General features: G+C 34.5%; 1 long non-coding RNA gene across 2 annotated transcripts; it reads right to left on the bottom strand.

Moving 5' to 3' along the window:
- Window positions 1-8,360: 8,360 nt before the first annotated feature.
- Window positions 8,361-11,022, bottom strand: LOC146885557 (uncharacterized). Of its 2 annotated transcripts, none has more exons than XR_014995797.1 (5): window positions 10,724-11,022; window positions 10,464-10,619; window positions 9,010-9,199; window positions 8,785-8,931; window positions 8,361-8,700 (listed from the first exon to the last, which is right to left on the bottom strand). It is a non-coding gene; the product is annotated as an uncharacterized LOC146885557 (long non-coding RNA). The 2 variants fall into 2 exon arrangements; XR_014995798.1 differs by having other exon boundaries at window positions 8,785-8,898.
- Between the last annotated feature and the right edge of the window lie 3,620 nt (window positions 11,023-14,642).

Here is a 14,642-nt window from a genome sequence, read left to right as displayed (position 1 = left end):
TGGAGAGAGAGGAGAAGGAAGATTAAAATTCCTCTATTTGAGACTGATATCAAGATTACAATTATGTCTGCAAATTATTTTTTAGCTTAATTATGAAAAACATGTCAAAATAACGATAATTTGAAAATTGTTAAAAAATAAGGCTTAAAAATTAAATATTAATTATAAAATTTTTTACTACATTATTTTTTAAATATTTTTTTAGTAAAATATGTTATTTTCATTTATACATATTATTATTTTCTCTACAACAAATCGAACTTATATAATGATAATTTTTAATTATTTTTAAAATAAAGTACAATTTGGTAACCTTGTTTTTCCTTGAAATCCATCAAATCACTCACAAACTTTAACAAACTTTACTCTTAATCCAACCACTTTCACCTTTAATCCACTTAAAGTGAACAACACCAACTTCACACTGTAATCCATTTGATGTCATTCTCTCCTTCTTCATCCCATCAACCTTGAGGGAGAGAGAGGGGAAGGAAGAGGGAAATTCTTCTATTTTTAAATCATCTCGGTTATGTGTTGGTTTGTGGGTGATATGAAGATAACAATGATGTCCGCAATTTATTTTTCAGCTTAAATATGAAAATGATATTAAAATATGACTTTTCATATTATTTTTACAAAAATAATTAATAAATAAAATTTGAAAATTGATCTAAAATAAGGTTTAAAAACTAATTATTAATTATAAAATTTTTTATTGCATTATTATTTAAATATTTTTTTAATAAAATATTTTATTTTAATTTACACATATTAATATTTTTTTTCTACAACAAATCAATCTTATACAATGGTAATTTGGTAATCTTATTTTTCCTTTATTTAAAAATAATTTTTAATTTATCACATCAATCAAATCACTCACAAACTTTAACAAAGTGTACTTTAAATCCACCATCTTTCAACTTTAATCCACTGAACGTGAAAACCGCAAACTTCACACCCTAATCACTTGATTTCATTATCTCCCTCTCCCCCCAATCAACCTTGACGAGAGAGAGGGGAATGAAGATGGTAATTCCTCTATTTTTCAATCATCTCTATCATGCAGTGGTTTGAGGGTGATATCAAGATTACAATTATGTCCGCAATTTATTTTTTAGCTTAATCATTAAAATGATGTAAAAATATGGCTTTTGACATTATTTTTACAAATATAATTAATAACGAAAATTTGAAAATTGTTATAAAATATTGTTTAAAAAGTAATTATGAATTATAAAAACTTTTATTACATTATTTTATAATTATTTTTATATTAAAATATGTTATTTTCATTTATACATTTTAATATTTTTTCTAGGACAAATCAAACTTATATAATGATCAATTTTAATTACTTTTAAAATAAAAACAACTTGGTAATCTTGTTTTTTGTTGATTTAAATATAATTTTTAATCTATCAGATCCATCAAATCACTCACAAACGACTTTCCTCCAAATCCACCCACTTTCACCTTTAGTCCACTTAAAGTGAACAACACAAATTTCACACTTTAATCCACTTGATGTCATCCTCTTTCTCTAATCAACCTTGACTGATAGAGGGGAAGGAAGAGGAAAATTCTACAATTTTTAAATCATCTTTGTTATATCTTTGTTTGAGGGTGATATCGAGATTACAATTATATCCGCAATTTATTTTTCAGCTTAATTATTAAAATGATGTAAAAATATGACATTTCAAATTATTTTTGAAACAATAATTAATAACGAAAATTTGAAAATTGTTATAAATTTTTTTATTACATTATCTTCTAAATATTTTTTTATTAAAATATGTTACTTTCATTTATACATTTTCATATGTTACCTACGATAATTCAAACTTATATAATGATAATTTTTAAATATTTTTAAAATAAAGTACAATTTGGTAATCTTGTTTTTTTATGATTTAAATATAATTTTTAATCTATCACATCCGTCAAATCAGTCACAAACATAAAAAAACTTTAATATAAATCCACTCACTTTCACCTTTAATTCTCTTAAAGTGAACAAGATAAGCATCACACTCTAATACACTTGAATTCATTCTATCTCTCTCCCTCCAATCAACGATGAGGGAGAGAGAGGGGAAGAAAGAAGGAAATTCCTCTATTTTTCAATCATGTCTGTCATGCAATGGATTGAGGGCGATATCTAGATTACAATTATGTCCGCAATTCTTTTTAGCATAATTATGAAAACGATGTAAAAATAACTAATATTTTAAAATTGTTTTAAAATAAGTTTTAAAAAGTAATTTTTAATTATAATTTTTTTTACATTATCCTTTAAATATTTTGTTATTAAAATATGTTACTTGATTTATACATTTTCATATTTTTTCTACGATAAATTAAACTTATATAATGATAATTTGTAATTATTTTTAAAATAAAGTACAATTTGGTAATCTTGTTTTTTTATGATTTAAAGATAATTTTTAATGTATCACATCTATCAAATCACTCACAAACATCAACAAAATTTACTCTAAATCCATTCACTTTCTCCTTTAATCCCCTTAAAGTGAACAAGATAAGTTTCACACTCTAATGCACTTGAATTCATTCTATCTCTTCCTGCAATCAACGATGAGGGAGAAAGACGGCAAGAAAGAGGGAAATTCGTCTATTTTTCAATTATGACCTATAAATGTAGATTTTACAACGAGTAAGGGTTCGTTGGTTCATTCGCGAGAATTTTCATTTATAGATTTTGTGTGCGTTTTCTTGTCCGACTTGCTCCTAATTTCAGCCGTGATCTTTCCAGAAAAGAGAAAAGGTATGTCTAGTAGTGATAGTGTGTCGTTGTCTACGTCTAGTAGTGAGAGTACAGAGTCTGGGAGGAGTAGAGGTTGATGTAACATCCCTAGGGAATATTACTTAAAAATAAATATTAAAATAAATAATTGCATTAATAGCCATCTCGATAAAAGTCCCAACGCGGGAAAATATTTAAAATCATTGAAATAGTGCGTCAAAACTCATAACTAATCCATAAAAGGTTACAAGTTTCCAAAATTAGTATTCAAAACGTAAAATACAAATGAGCAAAACCCTAGCTCTAATCCCATGCTAGTCCTCACTCCACCATCTGAACATCCTCAGCATCACCTGTATCAACATCTGCTCCCGTATAACGAATTACACGATCATCGCCACACACAAACAGAAAGGGTGAGCTGAGAAAATAAAATAACAAGCATATGAAATACAAGATAAATCGTATACCCATTTTATTCATTATATATAATTCTTGGCCAAGACCCTAACCCCAAGACTTACCAGTCTCCAAATCATACAATTTGTTAGCCTTGGACTCGGGAACATGATGCTCACACGAACCTGCCCGCTCGTGGTCCTGCCTCTACGAACCTCCCCGCTCGTAGTCCTGCTCTACGGACCTACCCGCCCGTAGTCCAACACATGTGATCCACCAGCCCCCGTACCTCCCCGCACGTGGCATCTCTCAACGTGAGCATGGAACATACGAACCTACCTCGCTCGTATCCCCACGTGAGAGTAACTTGATATGAACCTCCCCGCTCATATCATCACATGTCACACCATCCATGAACCTACCCGCTCATGGCACAGCATCTCCCGATCCAAGCAAAGCATCATTGTTAGTTAAAAACAACACACCAGAAAGCAAAGAACAACAGCGTTTCGGCCTGGCTCGGCCCACACGCTGCCAGGCGAAACTGTTCCAGACCGCCTGGCGGTATTCACTCACCGCTAGGCGCCAGCTTCCTCCCAGACCTACTGCTTTCCCATCACCGCCTGGCGGAGCACGCCGTGCCGCCAGGCGCCTGCTCAGTTCAGACTCTCTCACGCTAAGGCTATCGCCTGGCGGTTATCAACCGACCGCCAGGCGCCATACCAGAAGCCTCCAACAGCTGATTTTTGGCACACTCACTGATTTGGTTCCTACTAGAATATTACCATAAGTATCACTCTTCCCATTCATCAGTACATTATGCAAAGTTACCCAACCATACAACAATCAATGGAATTACTCATAACCATACTCCTATGTCCATATACTCCCCACAAGAATTTCCCCCAATTCTTTATCCCAGCATAATGTCTAGGTCAACCTTAAAGAGATTGCCTAATCCATTCCCTCTAACTTATTCAAGTACAGATTCAGAAATCATTCACCCCCTAGGCTATCTAAGTATCACAGTAGAACAATTGCTTAATTCTACTAACACCACATTTCAATAAATCCCAAATCCTTATACTTACCAACTTCCAACATTGTTTCATCCAGTAATTTGTCATCAATTGGCTTACCAAAACATGAAATCTTATACTCCTCATTTAATTGCAGCTACACTATTCTTCCACCACATTCTTATACTCGATTATTCATCTTCATTACCTTCCCGTTACCCACTAATCATCAATACTTTACAATACACTTCCCTTCTTCTTCTCTTACTCTATTAATTACCACGAATCTTTCCTTAATTAAAGTTTCCTAACAACTTACGCACGAATTTTGCCCCTTCTCGCGTCACCCTATCTCTGCACAAAACGGGTCTGCGTCCCACTATCGCCTGGCGACAAGGGTAACGCCGCCAGGCGGCATCCCAGTACCATGATGGAATCTCAGCTTTTCCTGCACCTGCGAATACCCAAAACCCCCCAAAGTTCTAACCAATTCCCAATCTCAGGCTCAATTCACTCAGCATGAATTAACAAACCATCACACCATTATATTATTCAATTACCTATCATACTTCTTCCGATTGCATAGCAATCCTATTTAGCCTACCACTCATACCATCCCTTGATTCCCGTACGAATCTCTCATGTCTCCAATCAGATTCTTAATATGCCCAAAACCTCAGAACACATGAAATAACACAAGATTATCCAATTACACAGACAAGAAATATCCAATTGAAAATCACGCAGGCCACAATTTCAACAAAACACAATAAAAACAACGACAGTGCCACACATCACCTGGCGGTTCATGCTCACCGCCAAGCAGCTCATTGTTACAAAACCCAGAATGGCTATTACTGATGTGCCGCCTGGCGGCACCTTCATGCCCGCCAGGCGGTTTCTGGACGGAACCCAGAATTTCCAGAAAGACAGCGTCAAAAAGAGAAGGAATTCATGCAATTATACAAGACAGTACATATTCAATCGATCACGAATCAAAACACAGTAAGCAACTCCCCTAACCTGGAATTTGCTTCAAATTACGAATCAATGTGAGCGCGCCCCAATCAAAATCTCCTTGCCCTTGCTCACACTCCCACGCTAGTTTCTTCTCCTTACTTTCCCTCTGCTTTCAGTCCTAAACCCACAAAACCTTCTGTCCAAAGTCCCCCACGTACCACAACACCTCTCCTTTCACTAATTCACTCCCTCTCTTGGCTTATGAGTAATCTATTCACTCATTCACTTTCCAAAACGAAAATTACTTAAAAAGGGGTTTAATAACCATTGAGTGGATCATTCATCTGATTTTTCAGCCCCTTAAACGACTAGGTTAAGCTGCCCCTTTCAAATTCCATGCAGAAATAAAATTTGGCAAAAGAAATTATTTAGTCCTCACCAAGGTTTGAACCCACACTCATGCACATATCCAACCAAGACCAAACCATCCAACCAATCCTTATTTCGTGATAAGTCCTATAATCCTAAGAGTTTATCATCAAACCGCACATTCAATATATAAACACACAAAAACGCATAATTTAAATAACATCCAAGTGACACACATAGGACTCGAACCCAAGTCCTCACACACAATAAAGTACTCTCAACCACTTGAGCTAGTACCTTTCCACGTCATAGTCCCTCACATTTATTGCTTTAAATGTTCTCACTACCCGTCCTAATTAAATAATTAGTTAAATAATTATTTAATTTTCCTGGGTCTTACAGTTGACATGTTGAAGAGGAGAGCACTAGCTCCGGGGGTATGGTAGGTGGAATCCTTATGGAGACGGTGAGGGAGGTTCGAGAAGACCCTCCAGAGAAGTTGGCGGAGAGTAACTGGCTCGCCAAGGGCGGGTATAGGTGGGTGGCTGCCGACGTTCGTAACCAATCATCCTAATTTTGGTGGTCTCTTTTTTTGAAATCTTGGCTGAATTGTACACCTGTTATCGCAAAAGGTGTAAGCGGGGGTATTTTATCCTTGGAGAGGGTGAGCGCCATCGACCACGTATGCCACGGGCAGGAGCGGGCAACCGAAAAGTTCTTCTACATGTACATGTGCCACTTCTCTCAGTTACACGTGCGGTTGCCGCTGGACGACTTCACCATGGGTGTGTTGCGTGCATTGAACGTTGCACCCACACAACTACATCCAAACAGTTGGGCTTATATGCAAGCCTCCGCGTTTTGTGCCAATCCCTATATCTGCAGCCTTCTCCTTATGCATTTCTATACTTCTATGATACTAGGCCCCGCCAACCGACTACTTGGCTGTCTCTGATAAGTCGCCCCAGCATCAGCAGATTGGTCGCATTTTCTAAGTCCTTCAAGCATTTTAAGGACGGATACTTTGAAGTTATGGTGAAGGAAGAGGGCAAGTCCCATTTCTTGAACGCACATGGGAGTACGAAGTTCCCGTTTAGCTGGACAGGAACCCCCTCTCGTTTACCGACGAGTTGCCCACTAAGGGCCTAGTTAGAGTTTATAATTCGGTGCACCCGATTATTGATATTGAAGGTATTTGTTTATTACTTAAACTATGTTAATGATTCTAAGTTGTCTTAACCGAGGTTTGATTTGTTATTGTAGGGCACATGGCGCAATCGTGGAAGAAGAATTTGGCGCACTTCCAGACGTTGAGGAAAGAAATGGCTGCTAAGGCTAAGGAAGCCGGGAAGACTGACGTTCCCAACCTGGAGGAATCGTTGGTCGAGGTGCACGTGCACGGCGGGACCAAGAGGAAGGCCGAGTTGCCACCTCGACCCGGCAAAGGGAAGGATGTGAAGAAGGTGAGGGCTGCATTACTCGGTTCGGGGCCGGTTAGTGGGGCAGGATCGGCCAGCGGGGTGAAGGGACCTGAGTCCGGCTTGATTGAGTTGCCAAAAATATGTGTCAAAAAAGATTTTGCGATCAACCTCCCATATACCATCATCAACTCCATTGACGGTATGGAGGCGGATCATATTGTGAGGACGATGGTTGAGTTTGGAAGTAAGGCGTTGATATTGAGCGGTCGTGTTGGGTCTCTGTATCGATGGGAAGTAAAGGAATGAGGTAGGGAGAAAGTGGAGGAGTTATAGGGAAAGGTCGATAAGTTAGAGGATGAGAGAGCTGCGTGGAAGAAGGAAAGGGAGAGTTGGGAAGAAGAGAGAAAAAGGCTGGGAACCTGGAAGGTCCAGTGTTTGGACTCGGAGAGAAAAATGAATAAGAAGATAGAAGATTTGGAGGCAGATTATGATGAATTGAAAGACAAGTACGATGGTGCCGTAGGTGAACTTGATGACTTGAAGAATTGCATCATCCAAGAGCATATCAACGACTTTGAGAAGGGATTGCGGCAAGCGGCCTTTTTTCATCAAGAAGTTGACGTAGCTGACTCAAAATTTGATGTGAATAAGGACGTTATTGATGGGAAGCTTATCAAGGAGGATGAGAGCAGTCCGGACGAGGGGGCAGAGAAGGAGTCGGCCGAAGAAGAGAAGGAGGTGGATGATGCTGCGGTGGTGGCCCATGATTCAGCAGAATAGGACATCGATTTGTTAATGATTTAAAAGTATTATTGAGCCTATGTCTGTAATAACTGGTACATTATGTTTGTTATGTTGGTACATTTCTTTGCATTTATGCTTAATGTGATTAATGTTCTGTATGTTATTGTGTATGCCGGGTTTTGATGATTTGTGGTGTATGTTATGTATGGCGCAATCGATTGTATGTTAAGGGTGTTCGACCCAGGCCACTTACTTGTGGTAAGGGTGGGGAAATTAAACGAATTAACCACGAGTTAAGGGTGTTCGACCCAGGCCGCTTACTTGCGGTAAGGGTGGGGAACTTAAATGAATTAACCACGAGTTAAGGGTGTTCGACCCAGGCTGCTTACTTGTAGTAAGGGTGGGAAACTTAAACGAATTAACCACGAGTTAAGGGTGTTCGACCCAGGCCGCTTACTTGTAGTAAGGGTGGGGAACTTAAATGAATTAACCACGAGTTAACGGTGTTCGACCCAGGCCGCTTAATAGTGTGGATTTGAAATATTCAAAGTTACAAAATGAGTCCAAAATCAGGAAATTCTTGAAAAGAATAAATCAGAAGCTAAATGCACCCCCAAATTTTATTTGCACACTTCTGCTGCAAATGGACCACAAAAACCTGTTCTGCACCCCTAGTTATAACATCTCTGTTTGCAAATAATTTTAAATAAGAAAATCTACTTGTATTTGATGCAGAAAATTTTTTACTATACAATTTTTAAATTTTCTGGCATGAGGTTAAAACTTTAATCATATCAAGTTTTTCCTCATGAGTAACATTAAAATGAGGGCAAACTTTCATGCTCTGTAAATATTTTCCATTCTCCATAATATACCTTTCAAATTGAAGCTCATCTACAGAACCCTTGTAACCTTCAAGACAACAGGTTTTGAGATGTAATGAAATGCATGCAGGAATAATTTGTGGGTATTGCCAAACTACTTCTTCATGGCCTTCATCATCAGATGAATAAAAAACCTGATAAAAACAATCATAAAACTATATTAATACTAATGTTTAAATAAACGACAACAACAAAAATCATAATTTGAATCATCAAACCTTATTAGAAATGTAAATGACGAGAGTTTGAAGCTTTGGACAATGCTTGAGCACTTTCAAGACCCCAAACCAATCCTTCCTAAGTCCCAAAGTCAATTTAAGTTGAACTAAATTCTGAAACTCAAAATCCAGGTTTTGGTGATATATCTACAAGAGATACAAATTGATATTATCTTATTCTCTTAGAAATGGAAAGTAATAACAAAGAAATCTAACAGGCATTACCCAATCTATGAATAAAACTTCAACATCCTTAACAATTTCCAATGGAAAATGTCCATCGATGCTTGCCCTAACCAACTTGGGCAATCTGTTAAACTTTCCTTTAGTTTTACAGGCTACACCCTTAGCTTCCAAGTCCTCAAGATTAGGACACCCAGAGAGAAGCTGCGAGAGATCTAAATCTCCTGAAAAACTAACAGAAAACAAGTGCAAGATCTTAAGCAAGGGAAAATCAACAGAGGAAATATCTGCCACTCTTGTGAACGCCAATTTGAGAACTACAAGAGTTTTGTAGCTAAACACCACAGATGGCAACACATGGGTGAAGTGCAGTTTAAAGTCCATATGTTGAACTCTACCACTCATTGCAACATTAACCGAAGTCAAGATATTTGTAGGATCATAAAAGTTAGAGAAACAATTGAAGCGAAATCTATGGATGGGTTGGTCTCTATTGCGAGAAAGCAAAAAAGAGTGCACCGACTCAAGAAAATGATAGTAGTCAGCAATAGATTAATTAAAGACAATATGCAAACAAATTCTGTTTGCATCACTCCACAACCTCAATTAAATTGTATTAATTAGCTTGGGATTTACTTTTTCAACAGGTAAAGAGTTTCTTTAATTCAATTGCTTAAGGATTTAGATATAACATCTAACTTATGCGTTGGGTTTAAAGGTTTCTTTCCAAAATTGGTGTCTTTTATAGACCCATATACGATCATTAGTAAAACCTACAATCATGACAACATGATTGGGAAGGTATCCTAGTTTCAACTTCAAAACCTAAGGGCCAAGGCTACCAATCGTGCTTTAGAAAGCTATGTGTGGATCAATGCCACTTCAATAATCTCAATTTTTCTAACATTAGCAACAGTTGAACAAGTAATAGAGGCTAAGAAAGCCATTGTGGTCTATGGCGCCACAACAATAAGACTCCCTTCACAAATTCCCACTGGCGGAGGGGTAGAAAAATGCCATGTTATAGTGTTATGGTGGCCCTACTATGGCTTTTTAACAACACTGTAGTACAATACAAGGCTAAGGCAAATGAACAGAGAGGCAAATGCCAAGGCAATGATTATGACATTTCAATAAATATGAGCTAATTTAACACGAGTTCTATTCATCTAGACCTAAACCAATGAAAGTTGAAAGAACACCAGCAGCTACTCAGGAAAATAAAGCATCATTTTACAACATTAAAGATAGTTTAGCAGACATGAGGGATACAGTTCATAACAGATACAATAAAATGACATGGAAGTATTTTAATGAAATCCAAAAAAAAGAACATAACAAGTATACATTTCAAACAGATATTTGGGAAAATCTTAAAATGCATTTGGAAGACAAGACAGTGATAGCCTGACCTTAAACCAAATAAATTTATCAACAACTCACTATTAAATAATTCATAGTCAAAATGGACTATAGACAACAAGAAGAGAAAGTACCTCACATACAACTATAAGCTTAATCAGCTAACGTCCTTAAGTCTTTTTATCAACGTATCCAACGATTTCCTTTTCGGATTCTGCTTGGCCCCATGACTACCAAAGGTTCCACGCCAACCCGCTACTTTCAACGCCATCGGCACGATCCACGGTAGGCTAAAAAAAGGAGATGATGAATAAAGATCGTGAAGAACAACGAGCACTGTGAATTTGTAAAAACAATGTTTGCAAGAAAAAGAGATGGCAATCCAACTACAGACTTCGTATCTTGAAGGTCGACGACGACGAGCACAGGACGACGCCAACGACGAGCACAGGACGACGACGACGACGAGCATAGGATGACACCGACGACGAGCATAGGACAACGACCGATGACGGAGACGATTTGAATGAACACCGATGATCGATGACGAGAACTGAACCTTAATTTGATGACGAGATGGAGTTCAATGGAAAACGAAAACGAACAAGGGTTTGGGAATTTGGGAAACACTGGAGTGCGCAGAGAGTGTAAAATCCTTGGAGGGAAACGCTGAAAAAGATAAAAGAGAAATAAAAAATGTAAAATAATTTGCAGAGGTTATAAACCTCTTTTAAAAATAGTTAAAAGTCCAAATATTTTAGCGCTTAGACAATTCAAAAGAACTATCTTAAATCATATTAATTTGGAGAGGGTTTTTATAACCTCCACAAATAAACCTTCACTAAATGATAATTTTTTTGTAGTAACAAAGGCAAAAGGAGACAAGGTACATGTCTACTTTTGCTTTTGCTTTATGCTTTTTGCTTTCCTCTTTCTTCCACTTCTTCCAAGTGCTCCAATCACCAAGTGCCACCTAGCCATGCTCTACTTTCTCTTAATTACCTACAAAACAAGACAAACAAGGATTAGCATGTTGGTTTAAGTTAATCTAATCTTGGTCAAAGGTCAACTTTGGATTAAAGTCAACAAGTCAACCAAAATAAGTCAACTAGAAACCAACTTAGGGAATTCAAACTAAAGTAATGCAAAACAAAGATAAAGGTGATGGAATAGAAGACTCCCCTCTAGACATGCTTCTAGTGATCCTTCTTGAGGGAGCTTCTAAGGAGGTGGTCACGCCTTCATCAGTGGTACTACCTTTCGTTGAGAATCACTAATTGGGCAACTATGGAAAGAATTTTTCTTCAGAAATATTTCCCTACATCTCGAGTGGCTGCTGTTGTTGGTCTCTTGGCAAGCGTACCAAAAGTCAACTATAGTATAATGATTTGAAGTAAGAGTGTCGAACCCAAGAGGAACGAATTCAGTTAAAATAATTAATTATCTCGATCAGCATCTATATACAGAAATTTTATTTGATAGATCATTGACGTTTAAACTAATTTGCATAAAAAAATACACTAAAAGTAGAAAATTAGATAAAAATTCAGTAAAAGAAACTGGGATTGAATTTCATGTATCTCCCTTGTCTGTAATCTGGATGAATATAATATATAACATATGAAAATACCAATATTGATGCACACTCGAAAATCATTTATACTGATCCCTCACGTATAAAATTCATAAGATTAGTTCCCTGAATATTGATTCCTCACATATTCAACAAACTATCCAGCATTACGGTCAAGTGTTAAAAGCAAGTGATATATTGAGATCTATTCCTAGCATCACAGTATATCAAGTATCATTGTTCAAATCAGATTTTCAAAAATACCTTCCGGTCAGATCTAAAAATCAAAATCAAAACATCTATTGATCAGATAGAAGTAAGCACTAAGAGTAGAACAATAATACCAATATTGAGTAAAACAGAAATGCTATATATAAATATCACCAGATTACATCCAAGTTCGAGTAGATTACATCCAATCCCAAGGAAAGAGATTAGCCACTCATGGTAGCTATAAAAATACTAAGAGCTAAAAAAGAAGAAGAAGAAAATGTGAACTCTGTAGCTCGTGGTCACAGCTCCAGCAAGTCTGCAGCTTTTCTCCCAAAATCTCCAAGCTGATTTCACTTTATGATGCAAGGAGAATTTATACCCACGAAGGTCTCGCTCAAGCGACGTGAGTCTCGCTTGAGCGAGACAACATTCTTCATGCTAAAGAAAGCTTCTCGCTTGGGCGAGACGTGCTGAAACCAATGTCTCGCTAAGGCGAGCAAGAGTACTTCGAGCTGAAGAAATGATCATTACAATATTTAAATAAGAGAGGGAGGGATCATTACAGTATTTAAATATGAATTTGTAATTTTAAAAATATATTCCGTCAAAAGAATTTGTAATTTTAAAAATATATTCCGTCAAAAGAAAACTTTAAATGTTGGACTACATCAACATCATTTTTTTTTCAAATTTTTATTATATATTTAATTTTTTACTTCATTTTTTTCAAATAATTTCCCTTACAATTAGTTTATTATTTAATTTTATGTTTCTAACAAATTATACTAAAATTTTAACAAATTAAATGATTTTATCATATACATTTGCTAAAATTAATTCAAATCAAGTCATTTTTTGACTTTATTCATTGTTTGCTACACATCTATTACTAATTTTCAAAACTAAAATTTTATTACTAAGTAATTTATTTTTTTAATTATTAACTTTAATTTAAATCAATAATATCATCAACAAATAATTATCTAATTAGAATTTGAATTTGAATTTTTTTAATTTTATAAGTTTTGTATTTTAAAATTTTTATAAAATTTCACTAGGAATTTTTATACTTCCTTGAAAAAAAAAATTCAATCTAACAATTGAAAATAAATAAAAGAATTTTGTACTGATTGATTCTTCAAATGACAAGTGAGTCCTTTTAAGTAGTGATTTTATTAAAAGTTTAAAAATTCAAGTAAGAAGTGTTTTTTTAGAAGGAAATTCAAAGTGAAGCCAATCCTTTAAATATTATTAAAAATATTAAGACTTTAAATATTTTAATTAAAATTATTTTAAATATTAAGACTGTTGTAATAGATAGATTCTAACATAATTAAACATATAATCTATATTTTAAAAACTTATTTTTAAAATCCTTTAAATATTAAAATTTGCTTAACTATGTACATATATGCATGTTCTAGTAAAAAAAACAAAAAAAAAATATGATGAGCACATTTTTCTAATTTATAATATATGTTCAAATAAAGTAATGAAAATAAATATAAATGGATTGAGAATAAGATATGTGATTTCCACTGTTTTGAAAACATTTAAGTTAAATTTTAAATATGAATTTTTAAACATTTTCTATTTTTTTTTATCCATCTTTATATACTTTTCACTTTTTTTCATTACAGTATTTAAATAAGAGAAGGGTGTGAATGAAATATATGAATTTGTAATCTTAAAAATATATTCCGTCAAAAGAAAAACTTAAAATGTTGGACTACATCAACTTCATTTCTTTTCAAAATTTTATTATATATTTGATTTTTTACTTCATTTTTTTCAAAGAATTTCATTTACAATCAGTTTATTATTTAATTTTGTTTCTAACAAATTATACTAAAGTTTTAGCAAATTAAATTATTTTATCATATATATTTGCTAAATTTAATTCAAATCAAGTCAATTTTGACTTTATTTATAGTTTGCTACACATTTATTACTTTTTTTTTCTATAAATATAAATCCTTTTTTAGAAGAAACAGTGGATAGAATATCAATTTAGAACACAAATAATAAAAAAAACTAACTAACAGATACTATACAATATAAAAAAATTATCATCATGTACATGGGCAAACATTTGGATATAAAACAACCATTTTAAACTTTAGAAAAAAAATAAAACATTAATATGCATAACTGATATAATTAAGAATGACATAACTTTTGGAAACCTTAATTTTGAGTAGAATATAAAGAAAAATGTTATCTTTAAGTTTCATTTGACTCCTAAAACTATAAACAATAATGGTTAAACCATACCAAAAAGTAAAAATAAAACCTAATTGGCTTTTCAAATTTAAATTACATACATGATTATTTGTTCTCATATTTGACCCAAATGGTACTCATCTCCAAAATGATTTTTTAAATCCACAATAATAATATTAAAATTACCTTTTGAATTAAATATATAATTTTTAGTTATTTTTATATACAATTTTTCAACTCCTCTTCAACAGAATGTATTACAAAAGTATTAAAATTACATTGATTTTCATGAAAAACAATGAGT

Source organism: Vigna unguiculata, chromosome 6 (genome assembly GCF_037176805.1).
Source record: "Vigna unguiculata cultivar grain cowpea cultivar isolate G323 ecotype 2 chromosome 6, ASM3717680v1, whole genome shotgun sequence".
In the NCBI taxonomy this organism is placed as follows: Eukaryota; Viridiplantae; Streptophyta; class Magnoliopsida; order Fabales; family Fabaceae; genus Vigna; species Vigna unguiculata.
This window is presented reverse-complemented; position numbering and strand designations above follow the sequence as displayed.